Source organism: Mauremys mutica, chromosome 26, assembly GCF_020497125.1.
Source record: "Mauremys mutica isolate MM-2020 ecotype Southern chromosome 26, ASM2049712v1, whole genome shotgun sequence".
Classification (NCBI taxonomy): domain Eukaryota; kingdom Metazoa; phylum Chordata; order Testudines; family Geoemydidae; genus Mauremys; species Mauremys mutica.
This window is the reverse complement of record NC_059097.1, coordinates 14,253,718-14,280,399: the sequence shown is the minus strand read 5'-3', so window position 1 is coordinate 14,280,399 and position 26,682 is coordinate 14,253,718. Positions and strand designations below refer to the sequence as shown.

Sequence of the window (26,682 nt, the reverse complement as noted above, 5' to 3'; positions counted from 1 at the left end):
GCAGGCAGCGAAGAGAGAAGCTGGAAAGCATGTTGGGGGCCCAGAGGGGCATTGTGGCAGCGATACAGGGGAGTGTGAGCATGGGCACTAGGGACACAGACACTTGGAAGAGGACTAGCTGGAAGGATCCTGGATGCCCGTACCCCCCAGATGTTCTTCCTGAGGGGCCCTATGCCCCTGCACACAGGGAAGTGCAGGATTTGAAATTAAAGACACAGGAGCTCAATCCTGTGGCTCCAGTGATCACAAGGGTGGTAACTAGTGAGGAACCTAACCCAGATGATGCACAACAGCAAAGGCAAACCAGGAAAACCGTTACTGAGGTTTCTGATTTTACCCCAGATCAGGTCCAGGCATCTGCTCAGCTCCTGGGACCCCTAGAGAAGGACACGTGTCTGGACTGGATGGTGAAGGTGTTGTCCCAGACTGGGTGGAGGCTGGCAGATTATGAGGTTCTGGCCCAGGCCTGTACTAATGCCTCTGATTGGGCAGTACTTGTATGTGATTAAGGAGGAGATTTTGGCCATGGCCTCTGGGGTTGTGGCAGTGGTTCGAGGAACTGCCCCTGATTTTGATACAGTGGCTTTTAAGACTGCATTGCTCGATGGTTTAAATTCAACAATGAAAGTGATTCTAGGACCCATAGATCCAGGTACGGGATACCCAGAGTTAAAGCAGGATATTTTTCGAGCAGCGACAGTTTTTCGAGACACACACGGACAGGCAGGAAAAGGAAATAAGGACAGGAGACTAGAGCCTGTACAGGCAGTAACTTTTGCCAACAACAACAAACAGCTCAGTGCTGGGCGCTGGACTAATTGCCCTCTCAAGGTTCATTCCAGCCCTAAAGGACTGTAACTCCTCACTTAACGTTGTAGTTATGTTCTTGACAAATGCAACTGCCAGTGAAACAATGTTAAACAAATCCAATTTTCCCATAAGATTTAATGTAAATGCAGGAGGTTAGGTCCCAAGGAAAATTTTTGGGGGCAGACAAAAGGCATATACAGTACTGTACTGTGGTTGGGAAGTGCCCCGGCTTACCCCACACAGGCACAGCCCGCTGCAGGCAAGGAGGCCAGGAAGCACCTTTTACAGCAGCAGCAGCTTCCCCGGAGAAGAACAGGTGCGGATTTGCCAGGAATTGCTCCAGGCCCGCCTCTTCCTGTCCCTGCTCCACCTCAGGTCCACCTCTTCCCACCTCCTCTCCGGAGCACAGGCCGGACTAGAGTCCCTTGGGCAATGCTCCCTTGTAAAGTCGCTGCTCTTCCACAGAATCTTACAAGCAGTGGACAGAGCAGGCAGCCAAACAACGTTATAAGGGAGCACTGCACAACTTTAAACGAGCATGTTCCCTAAATGAGCAGTGACGTAACTTTGAAACAACGTTAAGCGGGAGGACGTTAAGTGAGGAGACACTGTACTATGAGTCTATGCTGGGGAAATGTTTGGTCACTTGGTTACAGCACTGACCAGCCTCTCCCACTAGCCCGAAACCACCGAGACATTTTGAAACTCTCCCAGTAACAAAGTCTGGGAACCAAATGGGAGAGAAGAGCAGAACAAAAAGTGTGACATTGGGGCATTTCCCCTGACACCGTCCCCACACCAGCACACTCCCATCGCAGGGGGAACAGGGAGAGTCAGGAACTGGCTTTTCCTCCCCCTGCACCTCACCTTGATCATAGCAAAGTGAATCTGCCCAGGGATGCGACAATAAGTGTGGGGCCGGTCAGAAAATTGGGGAATCTCTCTCCCCAATTATTTCGCTCACTGCCCTTTTCAGTCTCTGTCTCCTTTTTCTTCTTGTGTCTCCCATCCCCTGTTTCTCCCGCTATGGCTGACAGCCAGTCCTGGGGGCTGGCTCTCCTATAGCTGGATCTGTTCCTGCAGTTACTAAGGGGAGGAGAGATATGGGGTGGGGAGGGGCTGTTCGTGCAGTGTCACTCTCATGCCCACTCCCTGAGGTCTCTATGAATCACCTGGCGTCTCTGACTCAGATGTTGGTGTGGGCAGAGCCTTGGGTTGTGACCTATGGGGCTAATTACAGCAGGAGAAAATCCTCACCTTGGCTGGGCACAGAGGAAGCTTTACTCACGGTCACTCCCCAGCCCCGATCCTGCTGGGGGAGCAGCAGCTGCTCAACCTGGGCTCTCAGATCGCAATGGTAGCAGCAGCGTCTGAAGCAGGAAGCTCAATCCTAATATCCTGAGGCAGAGAAAGAGACAGAGAGAAACTGAGTAACTTTCCCCCCTTTAGTAACAACTGAAACCTCCTCCCCACAGAGACACATCCTAATCCTATCTGCCCCCATGTTAATCTGGAGTCACTCCCTGTTCTCACTTGCAGTGACTCCGGATTAACATGCGTCTCTGCGAGACCTGAAACGTAGCTCAGGAAGGAGGAGGCCAGACTCCTTTTAAAGGGATCATTGCAGCAGGGGCATCAAACCTCCTTCCGCCACCCTCACTCCCATATCCTGAGACGGATTCACAGCAATAGTTTTCCACCCGCTCTGCCTGACTGCGCCCCCTTTAACACTGTCTGCCCCTCCCCCACCCCCTGGCTGATTTTCCATTCCCTCCTGCCTGCCCCCCCATTTCACACCCTCTGCCCCTCCCCCACCTCTGACTGATTTCTCATCCCCCCCACCTGATCCCCCGTATTTCACACCCTCTGCCCCTCCCCCACTCCTGACTCCGAGACTCTCAGTCCGGAAGGCCCCGCGCGCGCGCTGCTGCTTCCAGGGTCTCTCCGCCAATCAGAGAGCGGGGGGGGGGGGGCGGCCTCACGGGAACCGCTAACCGCCTCCGCCCGTCGGTTGGGCAAACGTCATTTCCGGCCCGAGGTGCGTCAGGGACTACGTCTCCCAGCCTGCCCCGGGCGCCGCCGAACTCTCGGGCCCCGCCCCTGTCCCTGCGGACGCGCTGACGCCGGGTCAGACCCGGGAGGCGGGTTCGGCGGAGCTGAGCCCCCCCACGCCGCCCCACGCGCGCGCTCAACCTTGGCTGGGACTGCGCAGGCGCGCGGAGCACGGAAGGCGCATGCTCAGTAGCACACGCTGAAGCCGCTGCGCCCTCACTCTGCCCTGCCAGGGGCCAATCGCGTGCGGGGATGGGCGGAGTCTGGGCAGGGGGCGGACACTGACCGAGCGCGGGGGGGGGGCGGGGTAAACAGCGGGAGGCGGGGAGAGGGGAGGAGCCAAGTCAGGGGTGGGGGAGGGGAGCTGGGGCTAAGCGGGGTGGGGGGGCAGAACCCGGCAGGGGGAGGGGCTGGGGGGGCTTTTTTATCCCCCCTCCCACAGCGCAGCCCCCGCTGCCCAGGGAGCCCAGCTGGTCACCGGGGTCCACTGCCCCCCCCCGTGAGTGTGTCTGTGGGGGGAGTAACCGGGGGGGGGGCTGCCCCACTTAGCCACCAGGGGCCACTGGGGCAAAGTCTGAAAAGGAGACTAGGGAAAGGGTCGATAATGGCTTTGTCAGCCCCGACCCTTCACTGTCACCTAAACGGAGACGCCCTTTCTTCGACTCCGGCCCCTGGGGCGCAGGGTAGGAAGTGGGGACCCAGCGCAAATGGCTTGAGGCCGATGCAAAGTAACGAACCCGGGGTCCTGGGCTGGGAGTGGGTACGGCGGGTGGGTCTGGGCTTTCCCACATCCGTGGTTCTCAACCGGGGGGGCACAGGCCCCCCTGGGGGTCTTTCAGGGGATTGCCCGAGTTTTACACCCGGCTAGGCAGAAAGCCCTAGCGAAGCCAGTCACACCCCAACGTGACCCGACACGACTTGTGCGCGCCGTGCTACGGACCGTGCACGGGCATGTCGAAGAAAAACTCAGTTCTCGCTTTTTGTTTGGGTGCAGCAAAATCAAATTCTTTATTATTTCTCCAGTAATTACCATGGAGGGAGAGAGTGCCATAGGACACAGGGTCACCCCACTCCTGGACAGGTCTCTCAACTGGTAAACAATTACATCAAGCCTTTATACCGTTGTTTCAGACAATTTCTAGCAATAATACAGACAGTAAAAAGCAACAAATACATTTTGTTTATACATAAGCTTTCCTGCTATCTCACTAGAAAAACAAGACTGCAAGACTGCATATTGCAAGGTCGTAATAACTTTCACACAATTCACTCTGTCTTACATTATCTTGCTTCCTCACGTCACCAGGGTCACAGTTAACCTAACTCATGCTAACTAACATTCATTAAGATCTCTTCAAAACCTTCTTAATTATTTACTGGCTTCCACAGGCACGTGAGCACACACTAGTGACACCCCGCGCACGGGCACGTGAGCACACACTAGCGACACCCCCGTGCACGGGCACGTGAGCACACTAGAGACACCCCCGCGCACGGGCATGTGAGCACACACTAGCGGCACCCCCGTGCACGGGCACGTGAGCACACACTAGCGATACCCCCGTGCACAGGAACGTGAGCACACACTAGCGGCACCCCTGTGCACGGGCACGTGAGCACACTAGAGACACCCCCGCGCACAGGCATATGAGCACACACTAGCGGCACCCCCGTGCACGGGCACGTGAGCACACACTAGCGATACCCCCGTGCACGGGAACGTGAGCACGCACTAGCGGCACCCCTGTGCACGGGCACGTGAGCACACTAGCGACACCCCCGTGCACGGGAACGCGAGCACACAGTAGCGGCACCCCTGCACACGGGCACGTGAGCACACACCAGCGACACCCCCGTGCACGGGCACGTGAGCACACTAGAGACACCCCTGCACACGGGCACGTGAGCACACTAGAGACACCCCTGCGCACGGGCATGTGAGCACACTAGAGACACCCCTGCGCACGGGCATGTGAGCACACACTAGCGACACCCCTGCGCACGGGCACGTGAGCACACACTATGACACCCCCGCGCACGGGCACGTGAGCACACTAGAGACACCCCCGTGCACGGGCACGTGAGCACACTAGAGACACCCCCGCGCATGGGGGTTATAATGACCCGGGGAGGAGGGGACACTTGGCGCCCCCAGCAAGGTCCCGGCCCCTGGGCACTGCCCGTTCCTGGGGGCGGGGCCCCCCCTGAGGGACAGGAGAGTTCGCGCGGGAAGGCGCCTGTGGGGGCGGGTCTGAGGGGCGCGCGCCCCGGGGAGTCTCGGGGGGGGGAGGGGCCGAGGCTCAGGCTGACCCCGGGCTCCTCCCTTACCCGGGCTCGAGAGGGCGGAAGGCGTCACACCGCTCGCTTCTCCTCAGAGCGTAAGTGACGTTTGGTGGAGACAGGGGCCCTGGGGGCGTTAATCGCAGTGTAGACGCGATGGGAGGGTGTGTTCACACGGCGGTGAAACACCCGCGCCTGGCCTGGGTCTGCTGCCCCGGGCCTGGGGACAGGGGACCTGGGGGGGGGTTAATGGCAGTGTAGACAGGATGTGAGGGTGTGTTCACACTGCTGTGAAACACCCGCACCTGGCCTGGGTCTGCTGCCCCGGGCTTGGGCCGTGGGGCAATACAGTTGCAGCGCAGGTGTCTCGGATGCTGGGCTCGGGGGCCCCACACGGTGGGGAGGGAGTTGATCCAGTGTAAATGGTAAAAGCGCAGTGGAGTATTTACCCCAAATTTACCCAGAGGAGCAGCCAACCTCACAGTGAGAGGGATGGGTCACCCCTCCCCCCCACCAGGACTGGGGACAGGAGGCTACAGGGGGGCAGCCTTAGCCATTCCCCCCCTTGGCTTATGGGTCTCAGTTTCCTCCTCTGAAACCACTTCACCTCCTGCTCCTACCCCCCCAGGCACTCACACCCTCCCCCACTCACCTAGATAAAGACCCCTTGGCCCCTCTCATTCCCTCCCCTTGGGACATCTTCACCCCCCCCACCCTGCTCATCCAAAATTATCTCATCTCCCCTCCCCCCACTTGCATCCCTCCTGCCCCTGAGTGGGCCCTAAACGAACCTGACACCACATCACCCCAGCTGGGCCTCGCCCAACTCCCCCCTCCCAGCACCACCAGGAGCCCCAATCCCTCTGCTCACCCCCCCATAAACCCATCCCTACATTGCCCCGCTGCCGCAGTCCCCCCCGCCCCCCCCCCCGCCCAACCTCCGACCCTCGGTGCCCAGCTGCAGCCCCCTCCCATTGCCATGCGCCCAGCTGAGGCCGCTGGGGGTTCCACTCCATCCCTACACCCCAACCCCAACCGCCAAGATGGTAACTTAGTTGTTTTCCCCCTTGTGCTGGGTTTAGGGAAGTAAGGTCACACGTCAGTCTGCTGCCCTCCTGCGATGGGAAGGGAGCCAGAGGGACGAGACCGCGAGAATTGTGGATGCCAGGCAAAAGCCGTCCATCTGGGAGCGGAGCAGCCGCTATTGTCAGTGAGATAAGTGTCTGCTTTGGTGAGGACTCGGCTCACGGCTCACCTGGCTCCAGGTAGGGAGGCCCCATTGGCTGGGTGTGTAAGAAAAGGTTCCTGACCAGCTGTGGTTACGAGGGAGACAACGTGCCCGGTTTCAGGGGCTGCTCATTTCTCTGGCCAGGAGCAGTGCGTCCTCCGCAGCGGAAGGTTGAATCTAGTAGGACGACTTACCTTCCTCCGCTGTTTTTCCTTTCTCCCTCCCTCCTTTTCTCTCTCTCCTGTGGTGTGTGGGCCAAGTCCCTCACTCGCCTCTCCCAGTGTCACTCCTGCAGTGTGAGGGAAACGCTTTGTGCACGACAGCAAATGGCCACATGGTGCCACTGTCCCTTGATGAGGGAAATGGCTGGTGCATTACCTGGATTGGCCACCAGGTTTCATTCTTGCTCCACGTGGGAAATGCTTAGTGACCCCAGGTGGCTACTCGAGGTAGCGCACCCAGCATCTCCTTCAGCGCCCGCTACCAGGACCCATTCAACATCCTCCAACCTGCTCCCACATCCCCAGGCTTGCCAACAATCTGCCCACCCCCCTCGACCTGCCCCTTTTACCTGGATTTTCCCTTGCTCCTCCTGATCCACCCCATCTCAGGGCACCCCAGCATCCTCCATGACACCCCATCCCTACACCCCAACCCTAGTTGGCTCCAACCTATTTCTCCATGGCTGGGCCCCACTTTCCCAGCACTGCACGCCCTCACACCATCCACAGCCTGCCAGGTTCCCCTCTCCGATTCCTGTTCCCCCTCGAGCCTGCCGGGTTCCCCTTCCCAGCCCCACTGGGGTCCTCCAAGCCCCCTTCACCTTGCCCTTACTCCCTGGGGCTTCTGAATCCCCCATTCCCACACCTTGGGAACCCGACACTCCTCTACATCACAGTGCAGCCCCCACCCCATATATCTCAGTCAGTTTCATAGACGTTAAGGTCAGAAAGGACCGTTGATTGTCTAGTCTGACCTCCTGCACAGAATCTCACCCATCCACTCCTGTAACAAACCCCTAACCTATGTCTGAGCTACTGCAGTCTTCCAATCGTGGTTTAAAGACCTCAAGGTGCAGAAAATCCTCCAGGAAGTGGCCCGTGTCCCACTCTGCAGAGGAAGCCTGTCACCTAGTGGTCGCAGCGGGAAAATTAAACTGAAACGCTCTGAAAGGGATGAACTAAGAGGGATTTAGTAACTGGGCAGGATAAAGGATAGACAGGGCGGTAAATGCAAAATAGAACAAAACAGCTCAGTGGTTTACAGAGTAGAAGCAGCCCTGAAGCTTAGACCCAACTATGAATAAAGTTTCAGTGTTACTCTGTTGCTGTAAATGGCTCTAGACTGCATGGCGTCAGCTCATGTTTCCTCTCTCTCTTGTTCAAGGGAATTAGGATCAGGAGCTCGAGGACCACGCCACCAGGGATCAGGACTGCTTGGTGGGATGGAACAGGTAAACAGTTGATGTTTTCCTCTCGATGATTACGTGACCAAATACAGGCTGCTTCCTCGGCAGCCAGCATACCCTGCAAGTCCCTTGTATACATCTCCTGGTGCCAGACAGATAACCTCCTGGTCATGTGACCCTTTCTCACCCTTTTCCTTCAAACCTTCCCGCCTCTGCCTTGTTACCAGGCAGGATAGTTCAAGCATCGGTGGTGGGTGAACCCCTGGCTTGTGGATGCCCCACCCCTTCTGCCCAAGTCCCGCCCCTTCTCTCACACTGCAACCCTGTACCCTTTTCCCCGCGATCCACCCCCCTGCTTAGTGCCTGGCCCCCGCTATGACATCTCAATACAGAGCTGGGGCAAAAGGGGACCTGCAGCTGTCTCCCCTCCAGCACGGTACAGGTGGTTCAGAGTGAAGGGAAAGGGGAGTGACCTGCCCCCTCTTCCCACATGTTTAGTAGTTTGTGATGTAAAAATCCTGCTGGACAAACAGATCTTTTTACACCTTGTTACTGAGATTCAGTGCCCACGACCTGTCCCTGACTTTTATTCAAATAACCATGACAAAAACCTTAGCTTAACAATGATGGGTCAACTTGCCATCCTCTGTCCCAACACTGTAGCAAACATGACCCTACCCCCTCCCTAGGGTGCTACTGACACTAAAACAACCTCAAAAAACCTACTTACAAATTACTATTGGTTGGCACCCTCGTCACCCGCACTTCTATGCAGCTGCTGGCCAAACCCTCCCCCCAAAATATAAACCCCAACCTCACCCCCTACCCAGAACCCAACTTGAACCCTCACCCTATAACCTGGTCCCCAACCCTAAACCAAAACCGTAGCCCAATCCTCACCCCCACCCTAATCTCTAGCTCTGAACCCAGCCTCTCTAAGCCTGACACCACTCACACCCTGTGCAACAACAGCGCAAACGCCCCAGGAATCCTGCTTCTTACGACCACTGGCTTTGAAACGAACCTTTTCTTCCTTTGCATTCCAAAAACCTTAATTGGCGTTGGATGGGTTATTTAGTGGGTTTACACAATGTAACTGTTTGCTATTACACTGTAACAGAAGACAGATCAGTGAAAACAATGCAAACAACATTCCACTCGTTTTCAGGACCCTTAAACACCCAATACACTTCTACATTTAACAATCGCTTTGATATATACTAATACACACATCAATTGGCCTGAATACACTCTGAGGTAAGTTGCTCTGCCAGGCCTGGTCTACACTAGGCGTTTAAATCGGTTTTAGGAGCCTAAAACCGATTTAACGCCACAACCGTCCACACTAGGAGGCACCTTATATCGATTTTAATGGCTCTTTAAATCGGTTTCTGTACTCCTGCCCGACGAGAGGAGTAGCGCTAATATCGGTATTAACATATCGGAATAGGGTTAGTGTGGCCGCAATCGACGGTATTGGCCTCCGGGAGCTATCCCACAGTGCACCACTGACCGCTCTGGACAGCATTCTCAACTCGGATGCACTGGCCAGGTAGACAGGAAAAGCCCCGCGAACTTTTGAAATTCATTTCCTGCTTCCCCAGCGTGGAGAGCTCATCATCACAGGTGACCACGCACAGCTCATCAGCACAGTTAACAATGCAGTCTCCTGAGAATCGAAAAAGAGCCCCAGCATGGACCGCTCGGGAGGTAATGGATCTGATCGCTATATGGGGAGAGGATTCAGTGCTAACAGAACTGCGTTCCAAAAGACGAAATGAAAAAGTATTTGAAAGAATTTCTAAGTCTATGACGGATAAAGGCCACAGCAGGGACTCCGTGCAGTGCAGAGTGAAAGTTAAGGAGCTCAGACAAGCCTACCAGAAAACCAAAGAAGCAAACGGAAGGTCCGGGGCAGGTCGAAAAACATGCCGCTTCTATGCTGAGCTGCATGCAATTTTAGGGGGCTGCGCCACAAGTACCCCACCCCTGACCGTGGATTCCGAGGTGGGGGTTGTAATCTCTGCCATGTCAGACGGGGAAGATGAAGAAGAGGAGGAAGACCTCGCAGAGAGCACACAGCACTCCGTGACCCCCAGCAGCCAGGAGCTTTTTATCACCCTGACGGAATTACCCTGCTCCCAGCCCTCACAAGCAACTATTCCAGAGAATGACGCCATGGAAGGGAGCTCTGGTGAGTGTACCTTTGCAAATAGCAAACAGTGTTTTTTAAGCAAGCCTTTTTTAATGATTGATTTGCCCTGAGGACTTGGGACGCATTCGCAGACAGTATAGTTACTTAGAAAAGTTTGTTAACATGTCCGGGGATTGAGAGGAAATCCTCCAGGGACATCTCGATGAAGCGCTCCTGTAGGTACTCCAGAAGCCTTTGCAGAAGGTTTCTGGGCAAAGCATCCTTGTTCCGCCCACCATGGTAGGACACTTTACCATGCCATGCATGTAGCAAGTAATCAGGTATCATTGCGTGGCAAAGCATAGCGGCGTATGGTCCCGGTGACTGCTGGCATTCAAGAAGCATCCGCTCTTTATCTTGTTCTGTTATCCTCAGCAAAGTGATATCGTTCAGGATAACCTGGTTAGAAATCAGGAATTTAAGTAAGGGGGGGTGGCCATTTTTCTACTGGGTTCGTGGAATGCAGCAGCTTAAAAAAAACACTTTCCTGCACGTAGCGAAGCGGGGGTAGGGGAGGAGTGAAATGCCGATGATCTTTTCTGTTTGGTCACCGGCGAGGCGATCTTCCCCAAGCTACCGGACAAGCAGTGGGTGGGGGGGAGGGGGAAGGTTGTTGATTAGCAGGGAGCTAGCGTGGTATTAGCCATGCGTTGGGGGGGGAGGGGTAAATCACTGAGACAGTGGCTTACCATGGCCGCATGCAAGCTGAATCCTGATGCCTGGACCTGTGTCTGAGATCTGTAACCCAAGAGTTGCAAGCAGGCACTATTAAGATGAAAAATGCGACCTTGTAGGGAAATCACATGTGCTATGTAAGGTGAATAGTGCTTTTCACTGTGAAAGAGTATAACCATTGTTCTGTAAAATGTATCTTTCTAAATATTTATCTCCCTCATGCAGCTGCAAATATTTCAAGCGTCCCTCCTCCATCCCAAAGGCTAGCACAGATAAGGCGGAGGAAAAAGAAGACGCGAGATGAGATGTTCTCGGATATTATGGAAGTTACACGCAATGAAAGAGCTCATCTGAATGAGTGGAAGGACGTGGTTTCAAATTACAGGAAAGAGGCCAGTGAACGTGAGGACAGGAGGGATGAACGTGAGGACAGGAGGGACAACCGAGATGAGAGGTGGCGGCAGGAAGACCGGCAGGAAAATCAGCGGTGGCGGCAGGAAGATCAGCGGTGGCGGGATGCAACTCTGGGGCTGCTGCGTGATCAAACTGACATGCTCCAGCGTCTTGTGGAGCTTCAGGAACGGCAGCAGGATCACAGAGTGCCGCTGCAGCCCCTGTATAACCACCCTCCCCCCTCACCATGTTCCTTAGCCTCCTCACCCAGACGTGTAAGAACGCGTGGGGGGAGGCTCCGTGCACCCGCCCACTCCACCCCCGTGGACAGCCCAACCAGAAGGATGTCGTTACTCTGAATTTTATTTTTTTAATGGCCTTCTCCATCCCTCCTTTCCTCCTCCCAAAGCACACCCTTACTTCTCTCCCTCTTTTTATAATGAATCAATAAAGAATTCATGCTTTTTAAATGAGTGACTTTATTTGCATAAGTAAGCTGTACTCGAAGGGGGAGGGGGAGTTGCTTACAGGGACTGAGTCAATCAAGGGGGTTGGGTGTTCATCAACAAACACAGCAGTCACACTGTACCCTGGCCATTGATGAAGCTCGTTTTCAAAGCTTCTCTGATGCGCACCGCTTCCTGGTGTGCTCTTCTAATCTCCCTGGTGTCTGGCTGCGCGTAATCAGCGGCCAGGTGATTTGCCTCAGCCTCCCACCCCGCCATAAAGGTCTCCCCCTTACTCTCACAGAGATTGTGGAGAATACAGCAAGCAGCAATAACATAGGGGACATTGGTTTGGCTGAGGTCTGAGCGAGTCAGTAATGTGCGCCAGCGCGCCTTTAAACGGCCAAATGCACATTCCACCACCATTCTGCACTTGCTCAGCCTGTAATTGAACAGATCCTGACCACTGTCCAGGCTGCCTGTGTATGGCTTCATGAGCCATGGCATCAAGGGGTAGGCTGGGTCCCCCAGGATAACGACAGGCATTTCAACATCCCCAACTGTTATTTTCTGGTCTGGGAAGTAAGTCCCTTGTTGCAGCCGTTTAAACAGAGTAGTGCTTCTGAATACGCGAGCGTCATGAACCCTCCCTGGCCATCCCGCGTGGATGTTTGTGAAACGTCCCTTGTGATCCACCAGTGCTTGCAGCACCATTGAAAAGTACCCCTTCCGGTTTACGTACTGGGTGCCCTGGTGCTGCGGTGCCAAGATAGGGATATGGGTTCCATCTATCGCCCCCCCACAGTTAGGGAATCCCATTGCAGCAAAGCCATCCACTATGGCCTGCACGTTTCCCAGAGTCACAACCTTTCGTAGCAGCAGCTTAGTGATTGCTTTGGCTACTTGCATCACAGCAGCCCCCACAGTAGATTTTCCAACTCCAAATTGATTCCCGACTGACCGGTAGCTGTCTGGCGTTGCAAGCTTCCACAGGGCTATCGCCACTCGCTTCTCTACTGTGAGGGCTGCTCTCATCTTGGTATTATGGCGTTTCAGGGCAGGGGCAAGCAAGTCACAAAGTTCCATGAAAGTGCCCTTACGCATGCGAAAGTTTCGCAGCCACTGGGAATCGTCCCACACCTGCAACACAATGCGGTCCCACCAGTCAGTGCTTGTTTCCCGGGCCCAAAATCGGCGTTCAATGGATAGAATCTGCCCCATTACCATCAGGATCTCCAAAGCGCCGGGGCCCGCGGTTTGAGATAATTCTGTGTCCACGTCCTCATCACTGTCATCGCCGCGCTGCCGTATCCGCCTCTTACTCGCCTCGGTTCGAAGGTCCTGGTTCAGCATATACTGCACGAGAGTGCGCGAGGTGTTTAAAACATTCACGATTGCGGTATGGAGCTGAGCAGGGTCCATGCTTGCTGTGCTATGGCGTCTGCACGGTTCACCAAGCAAAAAAGGCGCGAAACGGTTGTCTGCCGCTGTCAGGGAGGGAGGGAGGGGTGAGGCTGTACCCAGAACCACCCGCGAAAATGATTTTTGCCCCATCAGGCACTGGGATCTCAACCCGGAAATGCCAAGGGGCGGGGGAGGCTGCGGGAACTATGGGATAGCTACGGGATAGCTACCCACAGTGCAACGCTCCAGAAATCGACGCTAGCCTCGGACCATGGACGCACACCACCGATTTAATGTGTTTAGTGTGGCCGCGCACACTCGATTTTATAAAATCTGTTTTACAAAACCGGTTTATGCAAATTCGGAATAGTCCCGTAGTGTAGACGTACCCCCAGCGTCACACCTTGTACAAACATTACTGCAATACCGTGTAGGGCAGTGTGACCCCCGGGGGTCTGTGAGCTGGTTTCAGGTGGTCTACAGGGCCCCACAGCTGAAGCCCAAAGCCCCCGTGTCTCCCACAGGACAGAAACCTGAAGCCCCAATGCTCCCCACTCCACAGGGCAGAAGTCCCGAGCCTCCACGACCCAGCAGCTGTCGCCCAGAGCTGCCCTCCACCCAGCAAGCCAGCAGGTTAGTCCTATAGGCTACATGACTCAGAATCAGGACAAGAGATTCTCCCATTGCATTCGCCTTTGAGCCACTCAAACCTCCTTCACTCCTTAGTTTGGAGTCTTATTATTTACAAAAGTTCTAGCATCGTCATAATGGAAAAAAAACAAAAAAACAAACCAACCAGCCAGCCTCCCCATCTGCAAACAATCTCATCTCAGTAGGAAAAGTCCTACAACAGGCTTGGCCAACAGTTGGAAACTGCGATGTAAACTCCAAATGATCGCACTGTATTTGAGATCCATTCAAATTCCCCATCGAGGTCTGTGACACTTTCATCTCAGGCCCTAAATGACTGTTTTAGGAGCAAAGAAAACAAATCGTGATTCACAAACAGAGGGCTGAGAACCCTGAATCACAGGACACATTCAGTGGTGGAACTGTAGGAAGTGGAGTCATTCTACATGGCTCAAAAAGAGGAAACACCCCTGGGGTAATTCAGAAAGTGGGAATCCCTCCGACTCACCACTTCTTCTGGTGTGCGAGGTTGAAAAAACCCACTTTTTCCCCCCGTCAGACACAGTCACCAGGCAATGCTCTGGAACGACTCCATATGAAGCCAGTCAGGACTCTGGGGGAGCTTGTCTCCTCTCTCTGAGCACACTGTCACCAGGGCAAGAAGCTTACACAACTTTGACCTTCCTGGGTTTGTCCGCAAAGCATTCAGCATTCCCTTCCACACCGTGCGCTTCCCGCAGTGAGTCCACCTGGACAGGGCTCCCGGGGAAGCCAGAGGCCCCTGCATCCCAGCTCCGCAGTCAGCAGTGACTCTCAGCCAGCCGGAAAAACAAGGTTTATTATTTGACAGGAACACAGCGCAGGACAGAACTTGTTAGCACAGAAATCAGTGACTTTTGGCCAAGTCCATCTTGGGGAGTCATGGGCCAGATGCCCTGGACTCCCGCTCTTCCAGCCCCCCAAGCAAACTGCCAGCTTCCAGCAACCCAAAGTCAGACACTCCCACTGCTCCTCCTCCTTGTCTTTGTGTCTCTTCTTGGGCAAAGAGTCATCTGGTTGCAACCCATTGCTGGGTCGCAGGCTACAAAGGCACCGTGTGATGGGTTCAGTCACAGATTGAGGGGAAGGGAAGGTCCTTTCATGGATTGAGAACTGGTTAAAGGACAGGGAACAAAGGGTAGGAATTAATAGTAAATTCTCAGAATGGAGAGAGGTAACTAGTGGTGTTCCCCAAGGATCAGTCCTAGGACCAATCCTATTCAACTTATTCATAAATTATCTGGAAAAAGGGGTAAACAGTGAGGTGGCAACATTTGCAGATGATACTAAACTGCTCAAGATAGTTAAGACCAAAGCAGACTGTGAAGAACTTCAAAAAGGTCTCACAAAACTACGTGATTGGGCAACAAAATGGCAAATGAAATTTAATGTGGTTAAATGTAAAGTAATGCACACTGGAAAAAAAAAACCCAACTATACATACAATATGGTGGGGGCTAATTTAGCTAGAACTAATCAGGAAAGAGTTCTTGGAGTCATCGTGGATAGTTCTCTGAAGGAGTCCACGTAGTGTGCAGCGGCAGTCAAAAAAGCAAAGACAGACAATGTTAGGAATCATTAAAAAAAGGATAGAAAATAAGACCGAGAATATCTTATTGCCCTTATATACATCCATTGTATACCCACATCTTGAATACTGCATACAGATGTGGTCTCATCTCAAAAAAGATATACTGGCATTAGAAAAGGTTCAGAGAAGAGCAACTAAAATGATTAGGGGTTTGGAACTGGTCCCATATGAGGAGAGATTAAAGGGACTAGGACTTTTCAATTTGGAAAAGAGGAGACTAAGGGGGGCATATGATAGAAGTATATTAAATCATGAGTGGTGTGGAGAAAACGAATAACGAAAAGTTATTTTCTTGTCCCCTTAAGAATCAGGGGCCACCAAATGAAATGAATGGGCAGCAGATTTAAAACAAAAAAGGAAGTTCTTCTTCACACAGCATACAGTCAACCTGTGGAACTCCTTACCTGAGGAGGTTGTGAAGGCTAGGACTATTACAGGGTTTAAAAGAGAACTGGATAAATTCATGGAGGTTAAATTAATTAATGGCTATTAGCCAGGCTGGGTAAGGAATGGTGTCCATAGCCTCTGTTTGTCAGAGGGTGGAGATGGATGGCAGGAGAGAGATCACTTGATCGTTACCTGTTAGGTTCACTCCCTCTGGGGCACCTGGCATTGGCCACTGTCGGTAGACAGATACTGGGCTAGATGGACCTTTGGTCTGACCAAGTACGGCCGTTCTGATGTTCTTATGAGAAAAATGGTACAAAACCCAACTGCTATTCAGCAGAACCCAATGCAATGTGGGAACAATTGGGAATAAGCCAATCTGTCCCTAGTAGGGGAACCTGATGACCAACAATCACTTGGCAGTGGGAGGAAAAGTATAAACATGATGCCCCAAATTTGGTTAGACCAGGAAAAGCGATGGAGGTTGTGTCCAGTGGTGAGGAGATTTGCTATGTTACCCTGGACACTATATGGGCTATTTTCTTTCTTGAAAAAATAGTTGTGTTTTTATATCAGAATTGCTAACTCAATCTAGCTAACTCCATGGAAAGCCCTAGTGGAGCCAAAGCCCAGGTAGATTTAACCTCCATGTACCTAGTAAAGGTCACTCCTGGTTCCCCCACTTGGGACTGAGGGACATTCCTGTTGGAGGGACACAAACTTCCATGACACAGGAGTTGATGAAAATCACCATGGGCTTCTCTGGTGATAAATAAGAGAAGAGCTGTGATGGAAGAATTTCCCACCCTCACGGCATTCATAAGGTTTCTCTCCTGTGTGGCTCCTCTGATGGAGAATAAGGTGTGAGCTCCGAGCAAAGGTTTTCCCGCCCTCACAGCATTCCTAGGGTTTCTCTCCTGTGTGGATTCTCAGATGGCGAATAAGGTGGGATTTCTCAGCGAAGGTTTTCCTGCACTCAGGATTCATAGGGGCGCTAGCCTTTGTGGATTCTCTGATGGCGAGTAAGGTTTGAGCGCACACTGAAAGTTTTCCCGCACTCACAGCATTTATAAGGTTTCTCTCCTGTGTGGATCCTCTGATGTGTATTAAGGCCTGATCTGTGAGTGAAGGTTTTCCCACAGTCACAGCACTTATAGGATTTCTCTCCAGTGTGGATCTGCTGATGGTGAATAAGGTTTGAGTGCCGAGCGAAGGTTTTCCCGCACTCACAGCATTTATAGGGTTTCTCTCCTGTGTGGATCCTCTGATGTACAATAAGGCCTGATCTCTGACCGAATGTTTTCCCACAGTCACAGCATTTATGGGGTTTCTCCCCTGTGTGACTCCTCTGATGGTGAATAAGGTTTGAGTGCTGAGTGAAGGTTTTCCCACACTCACAGCATTTATAGGGTTTCTCCCCTGTGTGGATCCTCTGATGTAAAATAAGGCCTGATCTCCGAGCGAATGTTTTCCCACACTCACAGCATTTATGGGGTTTCTCCCCTGTGTGACTCCTCTGATGGTGAATAAGGGCTGAGCTCCGAGTGAAGGTTTTCCCGCACTCACAGCATTTATAGGGTTTCTCCCCTGTGTGGATCCGCTGATGGTGAATAAGGGTTGAGCGCTCAGTGAAGGTTTTTCCGCACTCACAGCATTTATAGGGTTTCTCCCCTGTGTGACTCCTCTGATGGCGAATAAGGTGTGAGCGCTGAGTGAAGGTTTTCCCGCACTCACAGCATTTGTAGGGTTTCTCCCCTGTGTGACTCCGCTGATGGCGAATAAGTTTTGATCGCTCAGTGAAAGTTTTCCCGCACTCACTGCATTTATACGGTTTCTCCCCTGTGTGGATCCGCTGATGGTGAATAAGGGTTGAGCGCTCAGTGAAGGTTTTTCCGCACTCACAGCATTTATAGGGTTTATCCCCTGTGTGGACGCTCTGATGTATAACAAGGTTTGAGCGCCAAGCGAAGGTTTTCCCGCACTCACGGCATTCATACGGTTTCTCCCCTGTGTGGATCCTCTGATGGCGAATGAGGTATGACCGCCAAGCGAAGGCTTTCCCGCACACACAGCATTTATAGGGTTTCTCTCCTGTGTGGATCCTCTGATGTACAGTAAGGCCTGATCTCTGACCGAATGTTTTCCCACAGTCACAGCATTTATAGGGTTTCTCCCCTGTGTGACTCCTCTGATGGCGAATAAGGACTGAGCTCCAAGTGAAGGTTTTCCCACAGTCACAGCATTTATGGGGTTTCTCCCCTGTGTGACTCCTCTGATGGTAGATAAGGGCTGAGCTCCGAGCAAAGGTTTTCCCGCACTCACGGCATTTATAGGGTTTCTCCCCTGTGTGGATCCACTGATGGCCAATGAGGTGTGAGCGCCAAGCGAAGGTTTTCCCGCACTCACAGCATTCATAAGGTTTCTCCCCTGTGTGGATCCTCTGATGGTGTGAGCGCCTCCTGAACTTTATCCCACACTCAAAGCCCATGTTCTCTCTCTCTTCCGTCAGGATTCTCTGCTGGGCTGTGGTTTCCTTCAGCCCTCTGTGAGTTCCCTGATAATTAACAGATATTCCAACTTTCTGCGCTGGTTGGTTTCCCTGCCGCTTCTCTGGCCTGTGCTGCCACTGACAGCCTTTTCCCTGCTCACAACTCCTGGACACACTCCCTTTGCTTCTTTGCAATAACGCCCCATGCGCTTCCACTTGATCATCTTCCTGCTGAGGAGTCTGCTCCATGGTCTCTCTCACTATCCCCTCACCTGCTGGGACAGGGGAAGAAAAACCTCAGAAAGCAGAAGACAAAAGGGGGGAACAAACCAAGAGAATAGCTGGAGATGGAGAAAAACCAGGGACTGAATTTCCCCAAATTCTTCCCCAAAGGGGCGAGAGGAGGGGATCAATTCTGCATCCAGTTCACATCCAAACATTCCCCAGAGAAAAGGGAGTCTGGGGAGGGAACTACTGCCAGGAGTTAGGATGGGTAGGAAGCCATGAACAGTATCTGCCCTAAAGATATGACACCTGCTGGGGATCATCCTGAACCCAGAGACCTCACAAGGTCTTTGCTGGGAATCCCAGCTGTTTCCTTCAAACACTGAGAAGGTTTAATGATCCCTCACCCATGCAACTGCCTCTCAGGATCTCTCTTTCCTCTGAGCCCTGGAGATCTGGGGCCCACGGCTCTTCCCCTCGTTCCAGCTGGGAGATGACATCAGGTTTGGAAACTGGGAACCCTGCTCAGAGGAAAGAAGACCAGTGAGATCAGGTAACAGGCTAAAGAAGAAGTTACTCACCTTGTGCATCAATGATGGTTCTTTGAGATGTGTCTCCCTATGGGTGCTCCACTGTAGGGGATGGCACATTAAAAACAGCTGTGTAGACCAGTGGCTTTCCACACTACTGGGCCCCTGTCAGGAGTCTGATTTGTTTTGCGTACCTCCGAGTTACACCTCATTTAAAAACGACTTGCTTACAAAATCAGACATAAAAATACAAAAGGTTCTCCGCACACTGTGAATTGCTGACTTGCTCATTTTACCATATAATTATAAAATACACAACTGGAATATAAAATTGTACTTACATTTCAGTGTATAGTATATAGATCAGCATAAGCAAGTCACTGTATGAAATTTTACTTTGTACGGAGTTGGCTAGTAAGTTTTCCATAGCAACTCTGGAAGACCTCTGCGTACCCCAGGGGTACACATACCGCTGGTGTAGACACTGCAGCTCAGGCTTCAGAGACTGAGCTCCAGCCCAATCTGCAACCGCTCTCTCTCTGTCGCCTTGTCTTTTTGCCCTGGATAGCAGCAAACTTAAGCCCAGTCTGTTTGTACCCTAGTTCCTGTGTCCAAAAGGGCAGGGCAGTTGTGTTCCCATGTTCTGCTTCCCTCGAACCCAGTCATTATACGTTAACCTCCAGTCTTTGAGACTTCCATTGTTCAGTGTAAATGGAGACAGGCCTATGCTACTTCGACAGGAATTACATCCCCATCCCAGGAGAGGAATTCACTCCTTCACACCCAGTGACTAACAAAGCACATTGAGAGGGAAGCTGACCCAGGCATACTAAATAAAGCCCCCTGTCAGAGTCTGCACCCTCACTTGAAAATGGGGGGTTTCAAAGTGAGGACCCGCATGTCTTCCCCCACCCCAAAATCCTAGGGTAGGTCCCCTTTGCTGCCACCACCGCGGTCAATACGTGGGCCGGGACACCCTGTTTCCCCCCTGTCTCCCTTCAAAGACACTCCCTGGGAACACAGATCAACTCATAGAGGAGGAACCTTCCCCCTCCCCTCTCTCCAGCCTGCTCCGGAGAGAGAGATACCTTGATTCAAACTCCTTGAATCTCCCACACACAGGGAAGCAGCCCACTTCCCCCCTCCCTCTCTGCTAGCCACTCTGTGAATCACCGAGAGAGAGCGTCTTAGCCCCTTCCGCTATCCACAGTGGAAGGAATTTAATCAAATCTTTATAGGAAGAATTTATTAAAAGAAAACAAGAAAATACAGAATCTCTATGAGTCCAAGCTGGACACTCATAGGGTATAACCTTGCTAAGTTCTGGAGGGAATCCCCTCTCCTTCTCAGTACAACCAGTACAAGCAGAATTAAGAATAATCAATAACAAACACACAGAATTGCAAGCATAGGATTATTAGGTGAGGACACCAAGTATCTTTCTAATACTCACTATCTTGACTAGAAGAAATTAGTTCAGAAAGGTAGAAACTTGTAGACTTGATTAAAACATCTGGACTCTTGTAACTCCAGACGGCTAAGAACAATACACACACACACAGAGGGAAAAGTTCCCTCCTAGGAATTTCAAATTCTCTTCCCTGATTGGTCCTCAGGTCAGGTGCCCACCAGGTACTATGCTTTAACCCTTTACTAACTATTCATGACACCCCCATTCTCCAGAGGGAGACAAGGTCAAAGTGAAGGGCTAGGATCATGAATCATAAAATCACAGAAACACAGGGGTGAAAGGACCTCCAGATGTCAGCTAGTCCATCCTCCAGCCCTGAGGCAGGACCAAGTATACACAGACCATCTGTCTAACCTCTTCTTAAAAACCTCCAGCGACCAGCATTCCACAACCTCTCTTGGGAACGTATTCCTGTACTTATCTGTACTCACAGTTGGAAAGTTTTTCCTAAGACCCAGCCTAAACATCCAATGCTGCACAACAAGCCAGTTACTACTTCTCCCCACCTTAACCCTAACCAGGCGAGGAGAAGGGAAGACCAGATTTCAAGAAGACGACCACGGTCAGTGGTGTCAGACAGCTGACAGGTCGAGGAGGAGGATGGAATGCTGGTTCTGAGCTTTGCCTAGGGACAGGTCATTAGAGACTTCCGCAAAAGCAGCCTCAGCCCTAACCCTAAGTGCTACAATCTCTGACTCCCTGACTCCTTCCCTTCCTCCCCCCCACCAGATCCTCCTGTGATGGGTTGGGTCACAGAGTCGCCCTTGGGACTGTCACCTGAGATGCTGAAACTACCTCTGAGCCCATAGCTCTGTCAGTTAGCGATGTGAAAAATCTCATCCCTACCTGACATAAACTGCAGCAAAAGCTGTAGTGTCGACACAGTTACAGTGGCAAAAAAGTCCATTAAACAGAAAATCAAGGAAATTAAACGCCCATAAAGTACCTGAAGCAGAGTTAAGGTTGCCTAGTGCTGCCTCGGGCCCTTCCAGCACATGGATGGTGGTGAAAAATAAAACCTCTGAAAACCAGGGAATGAAGAATTAAACTACACACCACCCCTGCAATGCAAGCTTAACTCTCCCCTTACCCCCTAGCCCTGGAGCTGGCAAATGTCACTGGGAGGGTGGTGCAAAGGTTAACAAACTATCCAAGGAAGGGGCCAATTTTCCATCTCTTGAAGGCTTCAAGTCAGGACAGGATGCCTTTCTGGAAGATGTTTTCATCAAACACAAGGTATTCAGTGCACTGCAATGGTAACTGGACGAAACTCCATGGCCTGTATTACACAGGAGGTCAGACTAGATGATCTAATAGTCTCCCCTGGCCTTAAAATTTATTGATCGACAGAAGGAAGGACTAAGAACATGCCACTGTGTGTTTTATGTTCCTCAGAGCTGAACAGCAGCATTTATCCACAGGCACTCCAGCAGCATGCATCTTGCCCTGTACCTTTACATGAACGGTGGAGGGACTAACTGAAGCAGCCTGGCAGAGCTGTGACACGGAGAGAGGTGCACGTGAAACTGGAAGGAGCAGGTATTCCTCATTTCAGTGCTGACTGGCAGAGACGGCGTCAATAAAGGTGCACAAGGGTGTGTTCGTGCCACAAGGATTGTCAGCAGGCTGGTGCCATACATGCTAGGGATCTCCGGGGCTCAGGGAGGAGTAAGCGAAGGCAACGACTCAGAAGGAATCCTCATTGGAAGGGTAAAGAGGTGGTGACATTATGAAAGTCTGAGATGGATTGTGTGCAGTAGGCTCAGTGTCTGAGCGCAGGCCAGGGCAGGCAGCTTCTGTTCCCTACATCGGATCTATCCCCAAGTTTTGCCTTAGCAAAGAGACGGTGTCAGCGTTTGTGCTACTGCGCCTGTGCTCTGCTCCCAAAGTGTTCTGTAGCGGGGAGGGCCGAGCGCTGGTCTATGGGTCACTGGCCTGTCGGGGTGTCGCTGAAACAGGGCAAAAAACCTGAGGGTGCCTTGTGAACCTTCACTCTTCATTTCCCCTTCTAAGAACCGAGGGGACGGGAATCCTTACCCAGCGAGGTCACGTTCTCATAGTTCTCCTGCATGACGTCTCTGTAGAGGGCTCTCTGAGCGGGGTCCAGCAGAGCCCACTCTTCCCTGGTGAAATACAGAGCCACCTCCTCGAAGGTCACCGGCCCCTGAAAGAGCAAGAGCCCCCCACTCTGCACCTGCTGCCCAGTGACAACCCCACCGGTCACAGGGGCGAGGGCCAATCACATGGAAGCTCTGGGAGGCAGGCAGGCAGGATCCCACCCCCTCCCCATCAGAGCAGCCAGGAGGCATCAGGGGGAGGGGAGAAAGAGAGAGAGAGCCCCTCGCCCCTTCTAGCAGACAGAGATGGGAGGGGTCTGAACATTCAACACTCACCTACCTGCCAGAAGCTGATACAGGAGATGGAGCCCCCAGCAGGGCCCAGGGACAGGCCCCCTGGCAGGAATCCCAACAGCCTCCCCACTGCCAGCACTTGGATGGGAAGGGATGGGGTGTCTTCCCCGGGCCTCACTGTGGGCTGCCCTCTGGCTAGTAGGTTCAGACTCCAGTATTGGAGTCTGGTACGTTTCCCCGGCCCAGTTTGGGGGGGTGTTTCCTCTTGACAAATTAGGGAATTTCCACCCACAAATCCCATGGGTCTGTTACTAGAATCTAGGCCCCAACGTAAACTAATCCCAGCAGGTTTGTCACATCCTCTCTCTCTCTCCACCCTGGGTATTTCCTGCCCCCCTCCCAGCTCCTGACCATCCCCAGAAGCACCCACCTCCTATGTCTTTACTGCCCTTCTCCCTCCAACAGGGGCCCACCAGCAACTCCCCGATAATCCCTACCTGAGCTGGCTCCACGGCAGCCATTTCCCTTCCCTGCTCCCCGGAAGGATGGGACGTGACGCTGCAGCCTGTCAGGGCAAGAAGGGGACGTGTCAGAACAGGACAGTCACGTCACATCTCAATTCCCCCCGGCTCTTTCCCCGGAGATGGATGTTCTCAACTCTATCATGCAAATAACAGAAATATTCAGAACACAATTAGTAATTTGGGGGGGGGGGGCTTTAACTACCCAGACACCTGTTAGAAAAGGAATTAAACAAACACAAAGCGTCCAGTCAGTTCTTGGAATGTGTTGGGGACACCTGTTTGCTTCAGAAGATGGACGTAGTAACCAGGGGGACGGGCATTGTAGGGTTGAGTCTGACTAACAGGCAGGGGTTTGTTAGGAAACAGAAGGTGGAATGTAGGGTTACCATACCTGAACTTTAAAAAAATGAGGACACTCCATGGGGGGGGGAGCCCCTCCCCCTATCCACTCCCTCCCACTTCCCTCCCCCTGACTGCCTCCCCCAGAACCCCCAACCCATCCAACCCACCCTGCTCCTTGTCCCCTGATCATTCCCGGGACTCCTGCCCCTAACCATCCCCCGGGACCCCACCCTCTATCTCAGCCTCCCTTCTCCTTGTCCCCGACTGCCCCCTCCTGAGACCCCCCCCCCATCCTAACTGTTCCCCTAGGACTCCATCCCCTACCTGTTATCTGACTGCCCCACCCCCTATCCACACCCCCACACCCTGACAGACCCCCGGGACTCCCACACCTATCCAATCACTCCCTGTCCCCTGACTGCCCCCCCGAACCTCCAACCCATCTAACCCCCCATCTCCCTCTACCCTGAGGCTGCAGAGGAGGGGGAGGAGCCAGGGAAAAGGGGAGGGGCTCTGGCTGCCGGAGGCCGCGATGCGAGAGGCTCAATCCGGCTCGGCCTCTCTGTCAGCTGCGCCACACTCTGCATGGGGAGGGAAATCCCAGACCTTTTTTGAGAGTTTTACAGATTCCCCCCCTGGACTTTATAACCCAAAAAGCCGGACATGTCCGAGAGAATGCGGACGTATGGTAACCCTAGTGGAAAGCAATATGGGCAAAATCGTTCATGAAATGATGATTTCGTGATTCTAAGAGAAGGAAGGCGTTAGAGCAGGAAAATAAGGACAACGGACTTCAAAAAGGCAGACGTCAATGAACTCTGAAAACTGGTATATGAGTGCGACATTTCCCTCAATATTCTTTACGGAAGTGAATATGTGATAACAGAGACGTACTTTGTGCAAGATGGGTCTCGTCAGATATCATTGGAAAAGTTATAATTTACTGACATGCATCCGACGAAGTGGGTACTCACCCACGAAAGCTCATGCTCCAATACGTCTGTTAGTCTATAAGGTGCCACAGGACTCTTTGCTGAATTTACTGACTGTGATTATCCAATTTGTATGCACATGTCATTTCTGTATCTGAAGCTGGGAATACTGACTATGTATTTGTATTTCAACTATGCTACTTTGGGTGACGCCCACTGCTAACATTTCAGATACAACAATGGATAAGCCAGACAGGGCGGATGGGCCATCAGCGAAGACAATGGACTGTGAAAAGGCTCCATACTGCCAGTGACTCCTGGACCCTGTGATACTACAGAGTCAGGTGGTCTCATCACCGGATACTCAACATTACCTGGGACTTCTTGTAACTTTCCACTGGAAGGGAAGGGGGACCAAGTTTGGGAAACAAAGGATTCCCAGCTTATGTAAATCCTATTGAAGGGTAGGAAGGCAAATGAGATTCCTCTTCTCCATGGCCTGTCTGCCCAAGAAGAAAGACTGCTAAAGCCCCCTGAAGAGAAGGCCGGGGGGGGGGGGGGGCGGCGGGGAGTCCAGATTGAGACAGGGGTCCAGTCTGAAAAGAAATATAACTGGAACTCTGAACCAGAGACACTTTGCAACCTGCCTGAAATAAGATTTAGAGTAAGAAATTACATTGTCAAGTATCAGAGGATCCTGTGGCACCTTATAGACTAACAGACGTTTTGCAGCATGAGCTTTCGTGGGTGAATACCCACTTCTTCGGATGCAAGAAGTGGGTATTCACCCACGAAAGCTCATGCTGCAAAACGTCTGTTAGTCTATAAGGTGCCACAGGATTCTTTGCTGCTTCTACAGAACCAGACTAACACGGCTACCCCTGTGATAAGTATCAGAGGGGTAGCCGTGTTAGTCTGGATCTGTAAAAAAGAGTCCTGTCGCACCTAATAGACCAACAGATGTATTGGAGCATAAGCTTTCGAGGGTGAACGTAGTGGAAATTTCCAGAGGCAGGTATAAATATGCAGGCAAGAATCAGGCTAGAGATAACGAGGTTAGTTCAATCAGGGAGGATGAGGCCCTCTTCTAGCAGTTGAGGTGTGAACACCAAGGGAGGAGAAACTGCTTTTGTAGTTGGCTAGCCATTCACAGTCTTTGTTTAATCCTGACCTGATGGAGTCAAATTTGCAAATGAACTGAAGCTCAGCAGTTTCTCTTTGAAGTCTGAAGAAGACCAAAGGAGACAAGGAACCCCAAGGAGAAGAATTCACCTCCAAGACCCAGCCTAAGATAACAGCTGCCAGGACTCTCTGTGTGAGGCTCTTTCAGTGGCTAAAGATCCTCCCAACCCGCAGGAAGGTGCACCCTGAGCCCTAGGAATTGGGTAAGGGTGTGTGTGTCCCTACAGCATGAAAGAGTCAGAGAAATGTTTGTGGGTAACACATTTGGTGGAGAGAATGCAGGCAGCCTAAGGTCATTTGGACCGAATTGATCCAGCCAAACACAATAATAGCAGAGTACTTGTGGCATTGTGTTAAAGGGCAACCACCTGCTTGGCAGAATGTTCACCCTGAAGCAACAGGAGGGAATGGAAACCAGGCAAAGGGACCAGGAGGGGTGGGTATTAGCTGAGGAGGTAGCAGAAAGGGGTCCATGCCCATGGGGACAAGATTTGTTCCCGGGGAGAGATGCCCTGGATTCTGCTTATAAGGGGTTTGAGGCATTCTGTAAGTGCATGAAACCAAAACCAAAGCAGCAGCAGCCTGGGCATTGTGGAAAACAGTCACCAATCTCTCCAGCCTGGTAGCACTCCAGGAAAGGCAACTGGAGGATTACAAATTTGATTTGGCTGTAGTCAAGGACACTCTGGCTCAGTATAAGGCATCTGAATGGGCCAGTGCAGCCTCTGTACTACAGAATGCAACCACTCTGCAAGCAAAAAACGGGAGAGTGTGAGCAGCTAAAGCTGAGAGTGGAAAGCCTGAACAGTGAGCTCTCTGAGTTGCAGATGAATCTGGGAGATGCACAGGCAGCTGTCAGAGCAGTGTTACAGGAAAATAAGGATCGGGCCCAGACAGGCAGTGATCACACAGCCTGCAGGCAGCGAAGAGAGAAGCTGGAAAGCATGTTGGGGGCCCAGAGGGGCATTGTGGCAGCGATACAGGGGAGTGTGAGCATGGGCACTAGGGACACAGACACTTGGAAGAGGACTAGTTGGAAGGATCCTGGATGCCCGTACCCCCCAGATGTTCTTCCTGAGGGGCCCTATGCCCCTGCACAC

At 52.3% G+C, this 26,682-nt stretch overlaps 1 pseudogene; it reads right to left on the bottom strand.

Moving 5' to 3' along the window:
• Positions 1-23,542, bottom strand: part of LOC123356628 — a 34,485-nt pseudogene extending 10,943 nt beyond the window's left edge.
• Between the last annotated feature and the right edge of the window lie 3,140 nt (positions 23,543-26,682).